At 48.9% G+C, this 23085-nt stretch overlaps 1 long non-coding RNA gene across 2 annotated transcripts in view; it reads left to right on the top strand.

Annotated features, from left to right (window-relative positions):
• The first annotated feature begins 10745 nt into the window (after positions 1 to 10745).
• LOC144576613 (uncharacterized) overlaps positions 10746 to 23085 on the top strand; it is a 46180-nt gene continuing 33840 nt past the window's right edge. For both annotated transcript variants that reach the window (XR_013518818.1, XR_013518817.1), the window contains exon 1: positions 10746 to 10878. This is a non-coding gene — a long non-coding RNA (uncharacterized LOC144576613). The remainder of the gene's footprint in view (positions 10879 to 23085) is intronic.

Genomic DNA, 23085 nt, shown 5'->3' with positions numbered 1-23085 from the left:
CATGATGGCACACGCCTGTAATCCCAGCTATTCAGGGAGGTTGAGGCAGGAGAAGCACTTGAATCTGGGAGGCAAATTTTGCAGTGAGCTGAGATCATGCCCCACACTCCAGCCTGGGCAACAGAGTGGGACTCTGTCTCAAAAAAACAAAAAACAAAAAACAAACAAAAAAAAACCTGTAAACAATTGTATGCCTAAAACTTAGATAATCAAGATGAAATGTATAAATTTCTAGAGAGACACAAACTACTAGAACTGACTTAAGAAGAAACAGACAAACTGAATAGACCTATAACAAATGAAGAGATTAAATCAGTAATCAAAAAACTTACAAAGAAAAGCCAAGGTCCAGAACATGTCATGGCTGAATTCTACCAAACACTGAAAGAATTAATACCAATCTCTCACAAACTCATCCAAAAAATAGAAAAGAAATTAACATCTACAAACTCACTTTGAGGCCACTATTACCCTGATACCAAAACCAGTCAAAGATATCACAAGAAAACTCCAGATCAGTATCATATCTTTTATAAACATGGATAGAAATATTGTCCACAAAATGCCAGCAAACTAAATCCAATCACGTATTTTAAAATTATGCACTGGAATTTATCCCAGGCATGTAATGTTGGTTCAACACGTAAAAATCAATTACTGTAATGCACCATCTCAATAGAATAAAAAATAACAGGCACACAATCATCTAAATAGACACAGAAAAAGGTGTTTGACAAAACCAAACACATTTTTATGATAAAAACACTCAACAAACTAGGAACAGAAGGGAGCTTCTTCAATTTGACAAAGAGCATCTATGAAAAACCCACAGCTAACATCATACTTAATGGTGGAAAACTGGATGCTTTCTCCCTAAGATCGGGAATAAGAAAGGATGCCAGCTCTTACTACTCCTACTTAACATTGTATGGCAGTTCCATCCCAGGCAATTAAACAAGAAGAAATCACATTATCTCAATTCACAGATGACATAATCTTGTATAGAAAAATCTTTAAAAAAATTAGGATATCCACTAAGAAACTATTAAAGCTAATAAATGAGTTCATTGAGGTTGCAGAACACAAGACTCATATAAAAAATTAATTGCATTTTCATACACTTACAGTAAACAATCCAAAAATGAAATTAAGAAATCAATTACATTTAAATAGCATCAAACATGAATAAAATATGTAGAAATAAGTTTAACAAAAGAGTGCAAAAACTTATACTCTGAAAACTAAAAACACTGTTGAACAAAATTAAATATTGAAATAAACAGAAAATCATCCCATGTTTATGAATCACAGATTTAATAATGTTAAGAGGGCAATACTCCCCCAATTGATCTACATATTTAATGTCATCCCTATCTGAATATCAGCTATTTTCTTTGTTGAAATTGACAACTTATTTCTAAAATCCATATGGAATTACAAGGAGTTACAAATACCTAACACAGTTTTGAAAAAGAAAAACAAAATACAAGGATTCACACTTCTCAATATCAAAACTGACTACAAAGCAATAAAATGAAGACAGAGGAGGTAGTGGCACAAGAAAAAAATGTCTACATCATCTAGACATGTAGATCATCAATAAAATAGAATTGAGAGTCCAGAAACAAATCCATACATCTATGGTCAACTGATCTTCAACAAGGATTTCAACACCATTCAATGAGGGAAACATATTCTTTTCAGTAAATGATGCTGTCACATGTAAAAGCATAACATTGATCCTTACCACATACCATATACAAACATTAACTCAAATTAAAGCTCTTTAGATAAAGACATATGGGAAAATCTTACTCACCTTGGACTTGGCAAAAGATCCTCAGTTATGATATCAAAAGCACAAACAATCAAAGAAAAAATAGATAAGTTGAACATTCATATACACAGAAAGAACTCTTACAATTAACAAAGACAATGACAATCTAAGTTTAAAATAGGCAAAGGATATAAACAGACATTTCTCCAAGTAAGATACATAAATGGCTAATAAGTACATGAAAAGATGCTCAATATCATCATCATCAGAAAAACTGTCATAAAAAATGCAAATCGAAACCACAGTGACAAGCCGTTTCACTCTCAGTAGGGTGGCAGAATGCAATCCAGCAATTCCTCTCCTAAACGTACACCTAAGAGGAAGGAAAAAACTTGTCCACACAAAAACTTGTATGTGTTCACAGCAGCATTATTCATAAGAGCCAAAAAGTAGGAGAAACCCAAATGTCCAATAACTGGTGAATAGGTAAAGAAAATATGGTATAGTCAGACAAAGGAGTATTATTTGGCCATAATAAGAAATGATATGTTGATACACGGGTGAGCCTTGAAAACATTATGCTAAGAAGCCAGTCTTTCATATCAATTATGTCATATGGAAGTGCAGAATAGGGAAATCTACAGAGACAGAAAGTAGATTAGCGGTTGATCAGGGCTGGGAGGGTAGGGTAGGGGCGTTAAGCAGTGAGGACTAACGGGTACAGTGTTTCCTTATAAGGTGATGAAAATATCCTAAGGTTGATTGTGATGATGGGTTCATGTGTTTGTGGATAGATCAAAAACCACTGAACTAAACACTCAAACGAGTGAATTCTAAGGTGTGGATTATCTCTTAATAATGCTGTTGAAAAAAAACAAATATCAGTAAAAATTTTAAAGACAGAAAAAGAAAATGGAGAGAGAAACAAAAAAAGCAAAAGTAACAAATGTCACCGTCAGTAACTAAGCCCTTACCTTAGCTGGGGAGATACAGGAAGATATCGTCAATCGTGTAGAATAGCACATAAGCTGACATCAAATTGAATGTCACCAAATGCCAAAAAGAGCAAGAGTGGTCCCAAAAGTTATGAAGGTCACAGGGCACGTGGAGAGACCAGAGAAGGCAAGGTGGGGGTGAATGAGCCAGTGTTGCTTGTCCCAGGATCCAGGGCGGCTCAGGAACCCTCTGACCTGGGAGAGCCCAGCCCTGCTGCTTTGGCTTCTGAATGCCCCCAAGGCAGCCTGGAATCACGGAAGCTGAGGTCCTAGTGAGGGGACTGCTGGATGAAGTTCGCTCCGGGGAGTTTATGGACTTCCTCAAGAGGGAAAGATCCAGACTGGGGTCGACATCAGACCTCTTGTTTGTCCATGACGTGAGTGGCTGCTTGGCTGATAGGATAATAGTTTTTGAATACTAGAATTCTGTTTCTTTTTTTGTACTCATCAAAGTGTAACAGCTGCAGACACAACACACTTTTAATGTAATCTGCCTTTTTTTTTTTTTGAGATAGAGTCTCGCTCTGTCGCTGAGGCTGGAGTGCAATGGTGGGATCTTGGCTCACTGCAACCTCCGTCTCCCGGGTTCAAGTGATTCTCCTGCCTCACCTCCTGAGTAGTTGGATTACAGGGGTCAACCACCACGCCCAGCTATTTTTTTTTTTTTTTTTGTAATTTTAGTAGAGACAAGGTTTCACCATGTTGGCTAGGCTGGTCTCGAACTCCACTCACCCTGGCCTCCCAAAGTGCTGGGATTATAGGTGTGAGACACCACACCCAGTCAATGTAATTTGCATTCTTAACATTTCTTTATCACTGAAATCTGTAATGTTATAAGCTGAATTTGTAGCATTTGCTGATTTCTGAGGTGAAAATACCCCCACCACGATCCATTTAAGGGTACCACTGTGATGACAGTGATGCTTGCTAGGAAGATGTGTGCAACGGCCATCACTGTACACCATCCCCACCACATAGGTACACCAGCTGCCAGTAACCGCAACAGCACAGGGACAGGAGTGAAGCAATTTGGAGGTGGCGAATTAAGTGTATTTATGGCCTCTTGTTCTAATATAAAGTGCTTTTTTGTAGGCGTATATAATTCAGTTTTTAGCAATGGCTGTGTTTAACAACACCGGCTCTCACCAGTCAGGACTGAATGGCTCCAGCGCAGGGCTGAGCTTGAGTGACCTTGGGCAAGTTACTCACTGTCTCTGTGCCTCCCTCTAGGCCAGTGAATGGATACTTCCAGGAAACACCACCTGGGGAGGTGAGAGGGCAAGGAGGCAGCCTGCCTGCCCTGAGGCTCTGTGAATGCTGGAAGCCCACCCCAAGTAGGTGGACCCTTCTGTTCCCACGGGGATATATATATTTCAGGAATGTCTCCTGCCTTAAGTCAAGAGTCCCAGAAACAGGCTGTGAGGTGGGGAAGTGGGTGTTGGTGGAGGTACTCTGTGAGGAAAGAGCGTCATCGACCATGGTGACGCTGACCACGGTGGCGCAGCCCAGGCCTCCGCCGAGCAGCGGTGGAGACTTGCATCCCACAGCGCAGACCTCGGCGCTGGCGCTTGCTTTTTTCTCTGCCTTCCTGACCTCCCCAGATCCTGTGGGCCTGCTCCTCACTTCATTCGGGTTCAAACATCCCTGCCATAGAGTGGAGGGTGACCCTGACTTCTACGCCTGAGAGCTTTGTCCCTGTCCGGTCACTCTTCAGGAAGTCAGGCCATCGCTGCAGGTGGGCCGGGTGCCCTGCTCAGCTCAGCTGGGCCAAGTCCTCCTTCTGTTCTGTCCAGGGCCCTATAATTACGGTCCCTCGGTCAGCGTCTGGCACATGAAGAGGCTCGGCTCACGAGCTGAATGAGAGTGCTCCTCCGGGTGCACAGTCACAGGAAGGCTGTGCTGAAGGGCACGGCTAGGACATCAGCCACGTGGCCGCAGGCTGGGGTGCTCCCGCCAGGGACGTAGTCTTAGTCTCCCCATCTGTAAAGTGGGAGCGATCCTCATGTCTGCCGCATGGGGGCGCTGTGCCCGCCTCTGGAGAGCTGGCTGCGCGGATCCACAGGGCACTGAGCACGGAGCCCGGAGGTTGGTGGGCACCTTGGAGACGTGGCCCTGAGCCTTCCAGAGCACTGCACCAACACCGTTGCGCCTACTCTGCCGCGGGGCTCACTTATATTCTCTCCGGTCGCCTTCCCAGCCTGCCATGGGACGCTGCACAGACGAGGAAGCTGAGGCCAGACCCGGTCAAGAACTCAAGGACAGGGGCGATGTGTGTCTGTGCTGGGTTGGAAAGCAGACCAGCCTGTCCGCATTCACAGCCTCCTCTGCCTCTGCTCAGATGTCTCTTTTGACTATTCTGTTCACTGTGTAACTTAATATTTTACTTGCTCACTTAGCGGCCTGTCAGCCCCAGGAGCATGGGAACTTTGTCTATGAGGGATGCAGGAAGGCACAGAGACGATGCAAAATATACTGGCTAAGAGCTCAGGGTCTGGAGTAGCCCTGATTCTGGTGCACCTTCCAGATTCATCTCTCATAAGCTGCGTGACTTTGGATGAGTTACTTAACCTCTCTGTAACTCAATTTCCTCATTCTCAAAACAGAGATAATAATGGTACCCACCTCCAGGTTGTTGAGAAGATTAAATGAGATGATAGCTGGGAGGGGCTTAGCAAGGTGTCCCGTGCAGAGCAAGCCCTCCATAGATGTGCACATAAACAAGGCAGCTGGTGGAATGGCTCCTCTCAGCTTCTGTCTGTCATCAAGGACCTGGAGGCTCCAGTACCACTCTTCACAAGGTCTTATTCAGCCAGGGAGAAGGGAGAAAAGGACAAGGGGAAGCATACCCCTACCCTTTACAGACAACCTGGAAATGGGCATTACTTCTGCTTAACACCCCACTGGCCACGATTAGTCACATGGCCAAATCTGCTGCAATAGAGTCTGGGAAATGTTTTCTTTAGTCTAGATGGCTGAAAATCCAGCTGACAGTGGAGAAAAAGGGAAAACATACTGGGGAACGACTAAGCTCTGCCACATGAGTTTATTCATTATCAAAATTTCTATTCTTTTCCAGGAAGACTTCCCTGATTACTCTTCCCTCCCCAGACCCAGGGCTCACTTCCCTCCTCCTTTCCCATTCCCTGTACTGCTCTGTCCTAGCATTGGTAGCACTGGATTTAATTTAACTGAATCTAATTGGCATGTGTCTGACTCCCTTTGGAGCTGCTTGACTTTGCTTTGCTATGGTACAGAACATATGCCACGTGCCCCTGCTGCTGAAACACTCAAACGCTCAGTGAGTAAGTGAATGATAAACATGGACAAAACCCAAACACCTTTTCAAAGGGACTCCTTACCTGCCTCCTGTCATCTAATGCAGATGATCCCAAAATCCATGTAAATATCCTCAGAGCAGGAACACGAGACCAAACGAATGAGTTTTAAAAGCAGATAATATAAGATAAAGATGGGGAAGTCAGAGTCAAAACTGCAGGGGTGGGTGCTAGAAGAAGAAAGAGAGCCAGTGCTAACCCATGTACGTGCTATGCGGGGCATGGGCTAGAAGCCAAGAGGGAACAGACACTTCACTGGCTCCCACCTCCTGCCTCCTCCTTCGACTCATTCCTCTCCCAGCATCCTGGGGGCTTTATTTTTAGAATCAGTGCTTTTTCTTCTAGTTAATAACAACTTCTTACTCCTCATAATGTATGAAAAATTCAGATAACCCAATAAGATAAGAAATCTAATAGAAAAATAAGCAAAAGACAGGAACAGGAAATTTACAGGAGAGTTAGCACACCTGGCTAAGAAATGTAACAAAGGTTGTCCAAGCTTAAATTAACTGAAGGGATGAAAATTTAAATAAACACTAACAAATCATTTTTAACAGGCTTTAGTGTCTGGAGTAGTTTTAGGTTCTTACATCAAAATTGAGCACAAGGTACTGAGAAATTTTGTACACACCTGGACCCCAGACACCCTGACCCCACATATCACATAAACCCCACAGGAAAGAGGTTTTCATCCAACAGTTCAGTAAAGATCGAAAAGGAACACTTATACAATCAGTGATATTGCTTTACTTCTTTTTGAGAGAAAACATGGAAATTATTATAAACATTTCAAATGTACTTACCATTGACTCAATAATGCAGGTTCTAAGAATGTATTGTACTTGCACAGACACATTAAATACATAAAAGAATGTTGATTTCAGCAATGCTCAGAGTAACAACAAGAATAACAACAATGACGACAACAAAATGGAAGCATTCTAAATGCATTTGGCTGGGGAAACATAAGTTAAATAGTAGCCCATGAAAACAGGAGAATCCTTTGAGCCTGCTAAAACAATGAAACTGATCGCTACGCACTGATGTGGAAAGACGATGATGATTGTTAGATATCAAAGCAGTATGATGAACAGGGCATATCTCTGTTTTTGTTAAGAAAGTAAAGATGTAGAGAAAAGTGTCTGTAAAGATCTAGAAGCAGTGGTTACCCTGAGAAAAATGGAATTGGAGAAATATGTGCTCCATTTTATGCATTTTCCAAAAATAACTAGCATACGTTATTTTTTGCAATCAGAAAAAAAAAACAATAAATGGGTCCCCCCACACACAAACAAACTAGAAAGACAGACCTGATTAACATTTGTGATTTGCAAATATTCTTTGGTGAGAGATGGATTATCAGGGTGGACCCAGCTAACTGCACAATGGCTAAACATCAGCAAACCAACCTTCCACCTTAGCTGGTTCCTCATCCCAGGATAATGCCCCAGACACACACCAACCCTGGAAGGCAGCCCTGCTGCTTTGTGACCTCATGTTCCATGACTTCCCCAACAGGTTGCCTCTTCTGATCATCCTTTCATTCCTCATCCCACTGGAAATGCCCCTCCTCCCATCACAGCTTATCACAGTCACCGATGACCTCCATGTTATAAATTCCACTTCTCGGTGCCCCCTTTACTTCTCAGCAGCTTTGCAGCTCTTCTCTGCCCTGTTCTCAGTTTTTGGGGATGCCCTCAACCTGAGGTTCTTATCAGCTCCAGCCCCACCCCCGGCCCCAGGCTGCCCCTCTCAGTCCGCTTCTGCTCTGCTCTGCTCAGCTGGATGTGGGAACTGGCTGTGACCCCACTCCTTCCTTTCCTTGTCTCTACTCCTCCCCAGGGGACCTCACCTGGCCCTTCCTCTCTCTTTCCTGGCAGGACCTCACAGGCTGTTTCCCTCCACTGCTTCACATTGATGAGAGGAAAGAGACAGAAAGGGAGACAGAAGGGAGGGCCTCCAGAGATGCACAAGCTTGTAGGACCTGATTTCCTCTCCTTACACTAGGGGAGACAGGCAAGGGGAAGGAGGGAGGGAAGGGGGAGCAGCCCTGCAATGAGAGGAGGGGTCTGCAGAGGCAGGTGGGAGTTCTTGGGGTGAAGAATTTATTCATGGGAGGAGGGGCTCACAGGATATGACCTCAGTAAACATCCAGTCCTTGTCACACAGTCTTAGGCACCGCCTGCTGCCTGACAATCCCAGATGTTCAGCTGGCATGTCGGAACAGAGGGTCAGGGCCCTGGGAAGGGGCTTGAAGGGAAACTTCCCTGCCTCCCTTTCCTGCACACTTGGCCCTGGCTGGAACAGAAAAGCATCATTTGGGAATGGAGGGCAGCTGTGGTTCCATCACGGATATCCCACACACCGTCAATACCACCGACACCTTCACTGACATTTCTAATTCTGCCCTAACCTCTCCCCTGGGCTGCAGAATTATATCCAATGGTCTCTAGGACATGTTCACTGACTTCTCCTCTGGAGAATGGGGTAATGCCAGCCCCGGCTTCCAGGTTGTTGGCAGATCATGTTCTGTCCTCAGCCCAGGGGTTGGTGCAGGCAGCAGTCAATACGTCTTCATCATTGCTCTTGTTGGCTGGGCCAGGAGAATTAAGTTCTGCGGTGAAGTTGGTGGTCCTGAAGTTGGGGCATGGTTTTGCTTACCTGCCTGAGGGGAGTTACTCAGCTAGGGGCATTTTGGTCTGGGTGTGGGCACTCCCCACTCCCCACTTAGTCGTCCTCTGGCCTGTGGTCAGAAGCCTCCAAAAGACTGTCCCATGTGCAGTGTTGTCAGCAGTGGCCATGCAAATGGTGCCCGCGGAGCTGGCATCGCTGCCCTGGCCCTGGCTGCCCGCAGTTAGTGGCCTCTTCTTCCTAACACTTTGCTTTTGCTTTATCTCCTCATCGCGGGCCTGCATTTCCATTGCATAATATAACTAAGCCGTGGGAGTCAATGTGGAAGGGAAGGGGGCTTGGTGGCATCTGAGAAGCATTGGGACAGCAGGCACTCCTCAATCTGCCCACCCCTCTGAAGAGCAGAACTCTGCGCTGCAGCCCCAACACTGAAGAGCACCAGCCTGGCTCCTCCACCTTCCAGCGAGATGTGGGAGAAATATTCTCTCTGTTTTTTTCTCCTGAGTTGTGCCTACTTCCATTTTAAATTCCGCCAAATGATCCCTTAATCTAACAGCAATTGCCAGCAGCCTGACCCTGAGAAGCAGTCTTTGCGTTTCAATTTCTGCATTATCCCCTTCTTGCTGCCTTAGCAGAGCCTCCACTCCTGGATGCTACAGCTTTCTAAAGCAACTGATCATTCAAACAAGGCAGAATAAACCCATTTAGACCAAACATGAATTATTTGCAAGCCAAACCCAGCACTGGCATCGGTCTAAGGTATCTGGAGCGTTATTTACATTTGTAAGTGCAGGCATTTTGATGCTAAATCTCAGGTTGAGCTCTGGAAAGCCTGACTGGTCCCGCTAGGAGCATTTTTTTTTTTTTTTTAACTGAGCTGGAGTCTTGCTCTGTCGCCCAGGCTGGAGTGCAGTGGTATGATCTCAGCTCACTGCAACCTCCATTTCTTGGGTTGAAGCAATTTTCCTGCCTCAGCCTCCTGAGTAGCTGGGATTACAGGTGCCAGTCGACACGCTTGGCTAATTTTTGTATTTTTAGTACAGATGGGGTTTCACCATGTTGGCCAGGCTGGTCTTGAACTACTGACCTTGTAGTCCGCCTGTCTTGGTCTCCCAAAGTGTTGGCATTACAGGCATGAGCCATCGTGGCCAACCTGGGAACATTCTACCGTGAGGCTGAGGTGGTCTAGCTGAGACTCTGCCTGTCTGTGGACAGTGGGCACTCTGGGTCTGCGTGTTCCCCAAGGCGAGGCTGGCTGTTTTTGCTCTCTGTAATCCCACCTTCCTGCAGAGACCCAGAACACTCAGCCCTCAGAAAATGGGGCAGTGGATGGGAGGGGGAATTTACCTTCTAGCTGGGGAAGCAAGAAGGATGCTGCTTTTCCTAAGGCTGTTTCAGGGGCCAGAAAAGGTCCACTCAAGATGCTTCAGGAAGGCTTACAGCCTGTGAAATCTGTGGTTTTGAGAAGCTGGAGCCTGGAGCAAAAGAGCAGCAGGGCCCCCAGGCTGGGCCTCGGTGAGGAACAGCACAGTACTGAGCCCACCTGTTTGGACCGAATGCCTGTCCCCCTCAGATGCTTCTGCTGAAGCCCCAGACCCCATTATAACTGCATTGGGAGGTGTGGCCTTTGGGAGGTGACTGGGTTTAGATGAGGTCATGAGGGTGGGGCCCTCAGAATAAGATTAGTGCCCCTGTAAGAAGATGCCAGGGAGCTTGCTCTCATTCTCTACCATGTAGGAAGGTGGCTACCTGCAGGCCAGGGAGAGTGCCTCTCAGAACTCGACCCTGCTGGCACCTGAGATTGGGCCTCCAGCCCCAGGAGTGGGAGAAATAAATTTCCGTTGTTGAAGCCACCCAGCGTGTGGCGTTTTGTTATAGCAGCCTGCAACTAATCCATATTCATTCGCATTCTCTCCCATCTCTGTGTGGGGTTTCTGCTCCTCTCTGCTGCTCGGCCTGTTCCCTCCCTTCTTCTCTCTCTCCTCCCAATCACTCATCCCTGCCTCCACACTCTGTCAAAAGAATGGCTCAAGATAGCTGGCTCTGGTACTCCCTGGGGAAAGCCCAGCTTCGCCCCTAGCTATCAGGGGACTTTCTTCTGGGCCTCTCGGATTAAATCCTGAGAAGTGAAGCTGCTCAGGTAGGCCACCCCCTCCGCGGGCGCACCGATTCCTGGCACTGCCTGCTGGGGCGTGGGCATGCCAGCACTGCCCACCCTGCTTCGGCCCATAGCGGTACAGAGTGGGTCCTCTGCGTGGGGAGTGCGTGCTGGCAGCTCCCAGAGGATCTGGCCCGCACGCGGCCGAGCAGTGAAGCCTGTAAACGTGGGGAAGCGGGTGTGAGGGGGGTCCGGAGGAGGGGGCTTTGCGGAGGCGTGGAGGGACGACCGGCAGCTGCGACCGTCTGCCCTGCCGTCACTACCTGTGTACACGCACTCCATGTAACCTCGATAGCCCCCGGGAGGCCGCGGCAGGGAGCACCCTGCAGAGGGAGTGGGTCCCAGTGCCCAGGGGCTTCCCGCGGCGCGGGCTCCGCGGGGGTGAGCGGGGGAGGGCTCCGCCCCGGGCGCGTGGCTGGCAGAAAGCCCCGCCCCCTCCCCGCCCGCGAGTGAAGCCACCCCTGAGGCCCCTCTGTGGCCGCTCACTGTCCCGGGGAACGCTCAGGTGAATGATCCTCACCCCGGAGCTTCCGGACCCAACAGCCCGGAGGCTAGGGCCTGCCTTCTTCCCAGGCCCGCTCGCCTCGGGTGCTGGCCGAGGGCTGTGGCGCGGGCTGCTGGGACTACGCTAAGCAGGTGGGATAAACTCTCCAGTGAAACATGGCCCCCCCCAGGCTTTGGTTTGGAGGCAGACGCCCAGTAGAGTTACAGACGGAGCCACCATCAGCAGCAAAGTCTTGGCGCGACTTTATCAGATCTTTTCCCTCTAGACTGAGAATTGTGCTAAAGAATAGACTTTTGGCCGGGTTTGAAGATTCCCTTGCCATGCGCCATCACCCCTGACAGTCTTCAGCATAGAAAAACACGTGACAACCGTGGCCATGGTTATTAAGTCTCGCTGCGCCCACCCTGGAGCCCACCACCTGGGTTCCCACGATGGCTTCACCTCGCCCTGGCTGCGTGGGCGAGGCCCTTAGTCTTCTGGCACCGCAGTTCCTCGGCTGTGAAGTGGGTGTAATATCACCTGCCTCTAGAGGCCTGCGACGGAGCAGCAGTGCCTTGAAAGCATCGAGGGCTCAGTTATAAAAACACCACCATGATAACTAGTGCCTACGAGCCAGTCTGCACACGATGTAGCTCTGTTACACGATCTCCTCTGAGTCACAGATAGCTTGGAAGTTGTTTTGACTCCCATTTTACAGATGGAGAAACAGGCTCAGAGGGATTAAGAGCCTGGGCTTTTAAGCGGTGAGATAAGGGATGACGAGGATGACTCCATGGGTCTGCAGAGCTGCAGGCAGCAGATGCCTGTAATGGAGGTCATTACTGTTATTCCACCCGCGCCTCGGTTCAGCCGGCACAAGTGGACTTCTCTGATTTTGCTTGTTGATGTCTGGGCTTAGCCTGTCTGTCTACAAAACGATAGCAGAGACCTTGAAGGCTGGAGTGCGTCAACAAAAGACAAAGCACAGCCCACAGCCTATTATCTCAGCTTCAGATATCGACATTGGCAGACTTTTCTGTGCGTGTGGAGGGAAAGCATTGAAACTCCTGCCAAGAGCAAAAACTGATTTGCCCACATGCGGTCCAGCTCTCTGATCTGTCCTTGGAGACAAAATAAGGAAACTACCTCTTTGATCCAAAGCTATTTTTATCGGCCTCTGAGCAGTGCTTATGGTGGTGCATTTTGTGTTTCATGGGGAAAGGGATGATCGGCAGGCCAAGATAACCATTACCCCAGCCCAGCCCTATAAATGGGCACTGTTTGTCTTCTCTGACAGCACCAGAGGGGCCAGGTTTGGGTCACCTGCTGATGGCAGCTGAGAAATGTTGTCCCCATCCCTGGGCCGGTTGGTGCTGACCAGATGGTGAAGGAGGCAAAGGTTGCTTTGAATGACTGGGCTGTGGGGTGGGGCCAGGCCTGGTGGGTGCCCACTCTGCTCTGTGGGCTCTGCTCCCTGGTCTCCCACTCCTGCTTGCCCTCCAGCTTTTTGCGTCTGTGTCCCCCACTCCTCCCACCATCAGGCCCCATCTGGATGCAGGCCTTTGGGCTTCCATTCACCCAGAGTTTTGGGCGGAGGCTCCCCCAGCAGCCTTGCCAGCCACCTCTTCTGGGGAAGGGGGTTCAGATGGAAGGGGTCTCGAGGATGAAGATAAGCCGCAAGGGGGAGGGAGGGGCTGATGACTGAGGGAGGACTTCTACAGGGTGAGTACCCCTTGTCCAAAATGCTTGGGACCAGATGTGTTTCAGATTTCAGACTTTTTTCAGATTTTGGAATATAATGAGATAACTTGAGGATGGGACCCAAGTCTAAACACAAAATTTATTTATCTATTGAGACAGAGTTTCACTTTTGTTGCCCAGGCTGGAGTGCAATGGTGTGATCCGGCTCACTGCAACCTCCACCTCCCAAGTTCAAGCAATTCTCCTGCCTCAGCTTCCAGAGTAGCTGGGATAATGGGCATGTGCCACTATGCCTAGCTAATTTTGTGTTTTTAGTAAAGACTGGGTTTCTCCCTCCATGTTGGTCAGGCTGGTCTTGAACTCCCAACCTCAGGTGATCCACCTGCCTCGGCCTCCCAAAGTGCTGGGATTACTGATGTGAGCCACCATGCCTATTTATGTTTTATGTACATTTTATACACATAGACTGAAGATACTTTTATATGATACTTTAAATGATTTTGTGCATGAAACAAAGTTTGTGTTAAGTACTTCTATGTAGAATTTACCAATTGTAGCATCATGTTGCTGCTCAAAAAGTTTCAGATTTTGGCTTTTTGTATTAGGAATATTCACTCTGTCGTAAGAACCTGAAGGTGGAAATAGTGTAGCAGAATAATGCCTACCGTATTATGTAAGCTTTTGTACCATTCCCTCAGTAGTGGCTGCTTTCCAGGTGCCCTGCCTCCAGTACATAGAGGCAGAGGTGGCCTGGGAACAAATGTGATGGCTAATGTTATAGGTCAGCTGGACAGGGCCACAGGGTGCCTGGACATTGGTCAGACATCATTCCGAGTGGGCCTACCAGGGTGATTCTGGATGAGATTATCATTGGCACCAGTGTATTGGGTAAAGCAGATTTCCCTCCCGAACGGAGGTAGGTCTCATCCAATCAGTTGAAGATCCAAACCGAACAGAGATGCTGAGGAAAGGGGAGCTCCTCCTCCCTGACTGCCTTGAGCTGGGGCATTGCTGCATTCCTGCCTTTGGACTCGGACTGAAGTGTCAGCTCTTTCTGGGTTTTGAGCCTGTTGGCATTTGGACTGGAACTGCATGACTGGCTCTCCTGTGTCTCCAGCTTGCCACCCGCAGAGCTCCATAATCACAGGGATCAATTCCTTACAATCTCTCTTTCTCATATGTATGTGTCTTCATATATGTATATATCCTATTGGCTCTTTTTCTCTGGTGAACCCTAGCTAATATATCAAGTTTTACAGTGTGACTTTGATTCCAAAATATGCTCCTAAAACACCTAGCAGATACACAGTATTGAAAGCCTAGGTTTTTAATGGAGAGAGTCAGCCTTTTTGAAAGAGAAGGACTCAGCAGATAAAGTTTGTAAAGTAGAGACGAGCTTGAGAAGCTTGCTTGATGTTGTAACAGCTACTTCCCCATCCCGAGGGGTCATGTTTTGGTGGGAGAAGATGGCCAGATGGATGCGGATGGAACCTGGATAGTGGGGGTCCCTGAGAAGGGCTGCTGCCCTGCCCCCTCCACTGTCTGGGCTGAGAGGGTGTATTGACAGGATGCGGCAGAGGTGGGGGATCCATGGCTTAGCAAACAAGTGCTTGATCCTTCTTGAGGAGAAGGGGGGCAGAATCCTGAATTGAATAAATATTTACCCAGTTGTTCAAATCAAATTTGCATATGCCACCATGTTTTTCTAGGGTCATGAGAGTTTCCCCTGCAAATGTTGACTTTTGCAGTTCTTAAATAAAAATCAATTAGCTTACAAAATTCTGCTCAGTTCCTTCCCACCTCCCCATGCTCCCACTCCATCTTATGCCTGTGGGTCTGTACCACACCATGGCCTGCCACTCTTTTTTTTTCTGAAGCAAATTCTTCCAGATCCTGACTGCCACCCTTTTCAAATGTCTAATAGTGTGTCTTTGAGGCTGCTTTTGATCACAAGCAACAGCAAAAGCAATTGCACAAATTGAATCAGCGGAGAGACTTCTTTGACTAACTCAAGCGGAAAGTCCAAACTGGGGTGGGCTTCTGGTGAGGCTTGCTCCCGAGGCCTGGCGCTATCACAAGGCTCATGCCCCATGCTGCCTTCCACAATGCCAGATTCATCCTAGGGCTGCTTCTTATCAGGTTCCAAGACGGCAGACTGCAGCTCCTTGGGTACATGCCTTCTTTCATGCCCAGCCAGAAGGAGCCTTGGTTTCTGGGTTCACAGCCAGTAGTCACTGTCATGAGAAGCAGAGGCCACAGCCACCTCCACTGGGTCTGTCACAAGGTGCAAGAGCATGGACTGGCTCGGGCTAGGACACGGGCTCCATGCCTGGGGCCTGACAATGAGCCACTTCTCCGAGACCCCGTGGATGGCCAGATGGGAAGCAGAGCTGTCCAGCAGGGAAGGGAAGGGAGTCTCTAGATGCCAAGGAGGCATCAACAAGCGTCCTCCACACATGGGATCCGGCATGTTCACGTTTTATTAAAATTCATTTTTGCCACCTCCTCCCACATTTTTTCTGCTAATTGGTAAGGAATCCTTCATCTGAGCAGAAATTGCTAAATTCTCATAGCCAAGTGGGGGTTGAGTAAAGCTCATTGTTTGCCTGTGGTCAGGGGCTGGTGCCCACATTAGTCCAGCCTTGCCTTGCTATGCTGGGTGGCTGCAGTCCTGTCCAGCGCACCTGGTGACTCCTGCTTGGTGATGACCTGCATTCCCGGCTGCGTGGGAAGCAAAAGGAAGCTGCTCTCGGTGCGAGACCAATTCACATCTGTATTATAGAGGCTGCTCCCCGCAAGATGCTGTGGGGATTTTGGTGACAGATGCAGATTCAAAGGGGAAAGGAGAAGAGGGGGGCAAAGTGACACCAAAGAGGCGGTCAGCTGGGGTCCCAAGCACGGGGGGCAGGGGGAGGAGTGAGAGTGTGCAGGCTGCAGAGGGCCCCTGAGTCACCCTCCACAGCCTGGATGGGAACTGCAATACCTGCCCTCAATTCCCCATCCAGCTGAGCATCCCTGGAGGCGGCCACCCTCCCGAGGGTGACTCCTGGCCTGGCCTGCTGGAGAGACAAGAGGCTCCTCTCAATCAAGTATGAGGCTGTGATGTTGACAGAAGATTATGTTAGTAGAGCTTTTGGACTAAAAGTGACAGGAAAATGTTTTATTTTATGAAGACCAGGGGACCTATAGGACCCGCTTGAGATTTCATCCAGGGAGCAGGGCCTCAGGAGGAGCAGCCTGAAGCTTGATGCACGGGGGCAGCGAGAGGGAAGAGTGAAGATGCCGCTGCTGTCCTGGTGGAGTCCTGGAGTCATTCTTTCCCAGCTCTGCACCTGCCCTAAAGTAAGATGCCAGGCCACACACAGAGGGCGCCCTGAGGAATGCAATAGTCCACATCCTGCGTCTGGGCTGTGTGGGAGGCTGAGGCCCTCGGTGCAGAAGACTCTTCTGTCGGGGTCGTTGTATGCTTTGTCCACCCCACTCACAGAAAGAGCAGCGGAGGGTGCCTTGCCCTCCCCGGGGCAAGTGAGAGCAGGCTTCAAGACAGGCACTTGTGCAGAGGCACCAGTTTGGGGGACACAGATATGGGGTATGATTGCACTTGGTGTGGGCTGGTTATCAGCCAGGATAACTGGGTTATGAGGCAGTAACGAGCACGCCCAGCATTCAGCCTGATGCCACGGCCTTTCTTTTCCATTCATGCTCCTTGTCCCGCAAAGGCAGACAGAGGCTTCTGCTCACATAGTCACTTGGGGACCTGCCATAGGCTTCTTTCTGCTCCCATGACGCAGGAGATTGTGTATTGGCCCTTACAGGTTTCTCCAAAAGTGACACTGTATATGGATCCTACGTCCCCATGTCACCATCCAAGGCAAATCACTTGGCCATGCCCTTGAAGAAGGGCAGGGGCTAGGCATGGAAGTGGAATGTTACCGTGTGTCTGGAAAGCAGGGATTTGGAAATATCTAGGGAGCAGCACTAGTGACCGCCGAGGCACCCAATTGAGGAGGCTGTTATGAAGGGAGTGGGGCCTGCTGGGAATGAGCTCCCCTCCCACCAGCAGTGTGTATGCGTGAAGGAGGTGGGCCAAGACCAGGCTGGGATGTTCTGGAAGGATCCTAGGACCTCAGGAGATGACTGGGCTCCAGAACTCAGGTGACAGTAGTAGTTGGAAGTGGCCATCCAAGGAGGACATGGCCTGTTCCAGGACATCCCAGCTGGGGCCACCAAGGAGCCTGCCAGGTGCTCACGGGAGTCAGCTTGCCCAGCTGAGCTCACCCACTGACCCTTCCTGTCACCTGATTCCTTAGTCTTGCTCCCTACATCCTCTCTCAGGAGCCCTGGGTGAGGGGAGCAGACTGTAATTAGCTGACCTATTAGTGGGCTAGAAGGGGTCATATGCAGGGGAAGAGGACAGCAGGAATAGCTGGGAGGCCAGAGGAGGCCTCGTGAGATGGACTCTGCACCAAGGTTGGGAGGCAGGTGTGGTTGTGGGGAAGGGTCGGGCACGTGCCCCTCAGGCAGGGGATCTGTGGTCTGGCTGGGGTCGGGGGCACTGTGGGCAGCTCCTAAAGCCTGTGGTTCTGAAGGCGGTGGGAACCTCAAAGGTCTGAGCTGGGGTGAAATGATCTGACTTGTTTTTGTTTGTTTGTTAGTTTTTTGAGACAGGGTCTCACTCTGTCACCCAGGCTGGCGTGCAGTGGTGTGATCTCAGTTCACTGCAACCTCTGGCTCCTGGGTTCAAGCGATTCTCCTGCCTCAGCCTCCCTAGTAGCTAGGATTACTAGCACCTGCCACTGTGCCCTAGTAATTTTTATATTTTTAATAGGACGGGGTTTTACCACGTTGGCCAAGCTGGTCACGAACTCCTGACCTCAGGTGATTTGCCTGTCTTGGCCTCCCAAAGTGCTGGGATTACAGGCATGAGCCACTTCGCCCAGCCCCTGACATGGTTTTAAGGACCATTTGACTGTGGGTGGCTTGAAGGTGGAGTGGGCTGAGAGAAGGCTGCTGCAGTGCTGCCCATGAGCCATCGTGGTTGTCCGCACCAGAGTTATAGTTCGATTCTGGACAGATCTTGAAGGTTGAGCCAAGAAGCTTCACTCTGTAGGGTGAGAAAAAGCAGAGAAGGATACCCCGGCTCTGGTTGAGCAGATGGAGGATGGAAGTGCCATTCCTGCCATCAGGAGTGCTGGATGGGATAGGTCAGGGGAAAGGTGACCAGGGTGTAGCTTGGGGTGTGCCATTTAGGATGACTGCTCAGCCTCGTGGTGCTGTATGGAAGAAGGAGCTGGATATGTGAGCTCTTTTGTTCAAGGCCAAGACCTGAAGGAGGGGTGGGGGCTGGGGGTGCTGGAGGGGACCTGTGGGAGAGGCAGAGTATGTGCCAGCTCCTGGCTCAGGCATTGCCATAGACCCAGTGATGAGAGCAGAGAGGCTGAGAAGGCGAGGCTGCGCCCTGGAGCTGGTGCTGGTGTTGAGCAGCTGGGAGACCATTAGGGGCTTGTGTCAGGGAAGCTTGCCTGGGCACTAGGAGAACAGGCAGCAGCCCTCTGTGGCAGGAAGACCTCTGTTCATCTAAGATCAAAACTGTGGTGAGAGTAGGGTCCCTGGCTCCTTTCTCTAAAGCAAGGCTGGGAGGAAAGTGGCTGGGCCTTGCAGCTGTGCTCTGCCTGTGGGTGGGCAGGCAGCGGGCAGTTCTGAGCCAGCTCTGCCTCCAGCCTGGAAGACAAGCCCAGAAGGCTGGGGGTGGAGTGAGACCTCAGTCCACACCAGGAGGAAGCAGGGAGGGAAAGCCAGTGGCTGGGCCAGGCCTCTCCCTTCTGCCTCCCCAGGGAGGCCTGCCATCTCCATTCTATAGTGGAGGAGCTGAGGCCATGGAGATTGTGTGATTTGGTGCAGGGTGGACTCCAAGCCCAGGAGTCGTCCCATAGCTGGTTGTCTCCTTGCAAAAGCCTGATGAAAAAAAGCTGTAGCTGCAGAATGTTGTAGAGGGTCCACGGCCAGTCAGAACAAGTTTAAAATATGCAAAGTTTGTAGTGGGAGGGTAAGCTCCGGTTTGGGGTTTCAGGAGAGCGGCTACTTTGGTGGGATGGGGTGGCAGAGGGAGGGTTCACCTGATCCCACCTGCGGTGTTTTGCTTTTGTTTTTTTTTTTTCCCTGAGATGGAGTCTTGCTCTGTTGCCCAGGCTGGAATGCAGTGGGGTGGTCTTGGCCAATCTCTGCCTCCTAAGTTCTAGTGATTCTCTTGCCTCAGCCTCCCGAGTAGCTGAGGTTACAGGCATGTGCCACCACACCTGGCTATTTTGTGTTTGTGTGTGTGTGTTCTTTTTTTGGGAGGGAGGCAGGAAGTCAGGAAGGGAGGGAAGGAGGAAGGGAGGAAGGCAGGAAGGGAGGGAAGGAGGAAGGGAGGGAGGAAGGAAGGGATGAAGGAAGGAAGGGAGGAAGGGGGGAGGGAGGGAGGGAGGGAAGGGAAGGAAGGAAATCAAGCAATGAGAGAGACATTGCCGACCTGGATCTAGAGGTTTACAAGTTGATTTCTTTTTTTTTTTTCTTTTTTTTGAGAGAAGGAAATAAAAAAATGAGTAAAGGAGAGGAAGAAAGAGGAAGAGAAAGAGGGAGGGTGAACGGAAATATTCCTTTATTCTGAAAAAAAAAAAGGGTATTAATAATGGCCAATCAATGTTTCATTTAAACCGATGAGTAGGTGTTATGTGGTATTGACAAGAATGTATATTTTGTGTATTTGAAGTGGAGAGCTCTATAAATATTTATTAAGTTTACTTGTTTCGGATCTGAGTTCGAGTCCTTAATGTCCTTATTAATTTTCTGTCTCATTGAATCTAAGTCTCTATGTATCTGGGTGTTAGGATCGTTAGCTCTTGTTGTTGCATTGATCCTTTTACCACTATATCTTTGTTGCTTTAAAATCTATTTTATCTGATATGAGAATTGCAACTCCTGCTTTTTATTTATTTATTTATTTATTTTTGCTCTCCATTTGGTTGGTAAATCTTTCTCCATCCCTTTGTTTTGAGTCTTTGTGTATCCTTGCATGTGAAACAGGTCTGGATGTAACATGCCATTGGGTTTTGGCTGTGTCTTTTGATTGGGGGATTTAGTCGATTTAAATTTAGGGTTACTGCCATTTGATGTTAACTGGCTGTTTTATCTATTCGTTGATGTAAATTCTTCTTTATGTTGGTGCTCTTTACTTTTTGGTGTATTTTTAGAAAGGCTAATACTGGTTGTTTCTTTCTGTGTGTAATGCTTCTTTCAGAAGCTCTTGTAAAGCAGGCCTGGTGTTAATAAAATCTCTGAGTACTTGCTTGTTTATAAAAGATTTTATTTTTCCTTCAGTTGTGAAGTTTAGTTTGGCTGGATATGAAATTCTGGGCTGAAGGTTCTGTTCTTTGAGGATGTTGAATATTGGCCCCCACTCTCTTCTGGCTTGTAGAGTTTCTGCTGAGAGATCTGCTGTAAGTCTGATAGGCTTGCCTTTGTGGGTAACCTGACCTTTCTCTCTGGCTGCCCTTAGTATTTTCTCCTTCGTTTCAACCCTGGTGAATCTAACGATTATGTGCCTTGGGGTTGCTCTTCTTAAGGAATATCTTTGTGGTGTTCTCTGTATTACCTGGGGTTGAATATTGACCTGCTTTGCTAGTTTAGGAAAATTTTCCTGAATAATATCCTGAAGGGTATTTTCCAGCTTGGATTCATTCTCTCCGTCACATTCAGGTACACCTATCAAACGTAAATTTGGTCTTTTCACATAGTCCCACATTTCTTGGAGACTTTGCTCATTCCTTTTTATCCTTTTTTCTCTAATCTTGTCTTCTTGTTTTATTTCATTAAGTTGGACTTTGACCTCTGATATCCTTTCTTTTGCTTGAACAAGTCGAGTGTTTAAACCTGTGCATACTTCTCGGAGTTCCTGTATTGTGTTCTTCAGTTCCATTAATTCATTTATATTCCTCTCTAAGTTGTCTATTCTCAATAGGATTTCATCAAATTTTTTTTTCAAAGTTCTTAGTTTCTTTATGTTGGGCTATAACATGTTCTTTTAACTCACAGAAGTTTCTTATTATCCATTCCCTGAAGTGTGATTCTGTTAATGGGATGTGCTTGTTCTCCATCAAGCCTTGTTCCATTGTTGATGTGGAACTGTGATCATCTTTAGAGGGAGAGGTGTTCTGATTTTGAGTATTCTCAGCCTTTTTATGCTGGTTTTCTTCCCATTATTGTAAATTTATCCTCCTGTCGTCTTTGAAATTACCAACTTTCAGATTAGGTCTCTTGAGTGGACGTCCAAGTTGTTAGTTCCCAGGGCCAGAATGGCAGCGTTAAGACTGATGGTGCTTTTCTGCCCAGGATTCTCCTGTCTGGCTTCCTTCTTGTGTCCGTAATGGGCGAGTCTGCCTTCCCGGGGCTCCAAACCTCGGTCAGAAGGAGAACCAGTCTTGTTTACTCTGTGCCGAGAGCTGCCACGCTGAGGTGCCGTCACAGCCACTGCACCGGCCTCAGGAGTCGTGCTGGGGACCTGTGTGGGTCCTCCAAACCTCGGTTAGGAGGGGAGCTATCCCTGTTTGCTCTGAGAGCTGCTGTGCCAAGGTGCTGGCGAAACCGCTGTGCCGGCCACAAGAGTTGTGCTGGCGACCTGTGTGACTCCTCCACTGGGGATCTTCTGCTCTGTGAGCGACCAGAATTTGTCTGAAAGTGTGGCATCCTCTAGTTCTCTGTGCTTTCACTGAGAGCTGCAATCCCGAGATGTTAGCGATCGGCCATCTTGGATCATTCTCTGTGTGTGTGCGTTTTTAGCAGAAACGAGATCTCACCATGTTGGTCATGCTGATCTTGAACTCCTGACCTCAAATGATCCTCCTGCCTTGGCCTCCCAAAGTGCTGGGATTACAGGCATGAGCCACCATGCCCATCCTCCCTGTGGTGTTTCGTGCTTCAGTCTGGGTGCTGCACACACAGGTGCTGTGGAACTTGTTTTCATGCCTTTTTGTACATCTGAACGGTTTCTCAGTAAGCCATGAGTGGCTGGCTGCAGCCCCTGGAGTAGGTGAGGAGGCTCAGCGGCTGTTCCAGGAATCAGCAGTCCCCCCTGTGACCCCACCTCTTCAGCGGCCTGACCTGAGACCAAGAAACTAAAAGGAGAAAGGGCCCGAGGAGGCGGCTGCTCCCGGCTGTGTGAGGAAGGCCTCGTTATCTTCCTCCCCGGGTTCAGGGGTGGGGGCTTCTCCAGGGGAAGGAGAGGCAAAGCGCACAGCTGGCACACACCACCTCATCCAGGCTGCTCTCTGGCTGTGAGGCAGCTGCCCCTGCCCTTCGGTGTCCTCTCCTTCCTTCTCAGCAGTGCAGGAGAGAGGAGAGCCAGCAAAGCTCAGCTGTGAGGGTCCTCCTGTCCTATGCGTTCCCCAGTGACCCTATCTGCCCAGTTGGCCCCATGCCCCAGTGTACGAGCTCTGCACCTTTGGCAGCACCCTTGGGAACCTCACCTGAGTCAGAGAGGACCCAGTGCCTGATTGTAGCCAACTGGCACACCTTTAGAAATGTTGTGAACTGGTCCTTCAACTCTCAGTAGCTGGAGGTTGACCACAGTGAGGTATTTACACCACAGCAATTGGCTAATGCTGCACGTCAGGGCTGACCCTCTTCACTCTGGAGCCTGTTAATCATTTACCAGCACAGCACTGTCTTGGCCCCCCGTGAGCCTACCGGAACTTGCCCATGTGTGCTTCTAGTCCCTGTCCACTTGCATCCTCCTTCGGGTGTCCTGGTGGCCCCTGAAACCTGTCTGTCTCCCACTCCACAGTGACTGTTGCAGTCTATGTGACACAGGGTCACTCTCTGCCCTGACTGGCTGTTGCTCTAAGCACGTTCTGCATACTGCCTGGTAGAAGTGTGGGCACCTGAGTCTCACAGGCCAGCTTTTATTTCTGGCTGTGCCCTGTGTCAATCTGGACAAGTGACAGTCTCTGGGGCTTCATTTCTCCCTG

This window comes from Callithrix jacchus, chromosome 6, assembly GCF_049354715.1.
Source record: "Callithrix jacchus isolate 240 chromosome 6, calJac240_pri, whole genome shotgun sequence".
NCBI classification, from domain to species: Eukaryota; Metazoa; Chordata; class Mammalia; order Primates; family Cebidae; genus Callithrix; species Callithrix jacchus.
Note: the sequence above shows the minus strand (reverse complement) of the source record. Positions and strands in the feature narration are given on the sequence as shown.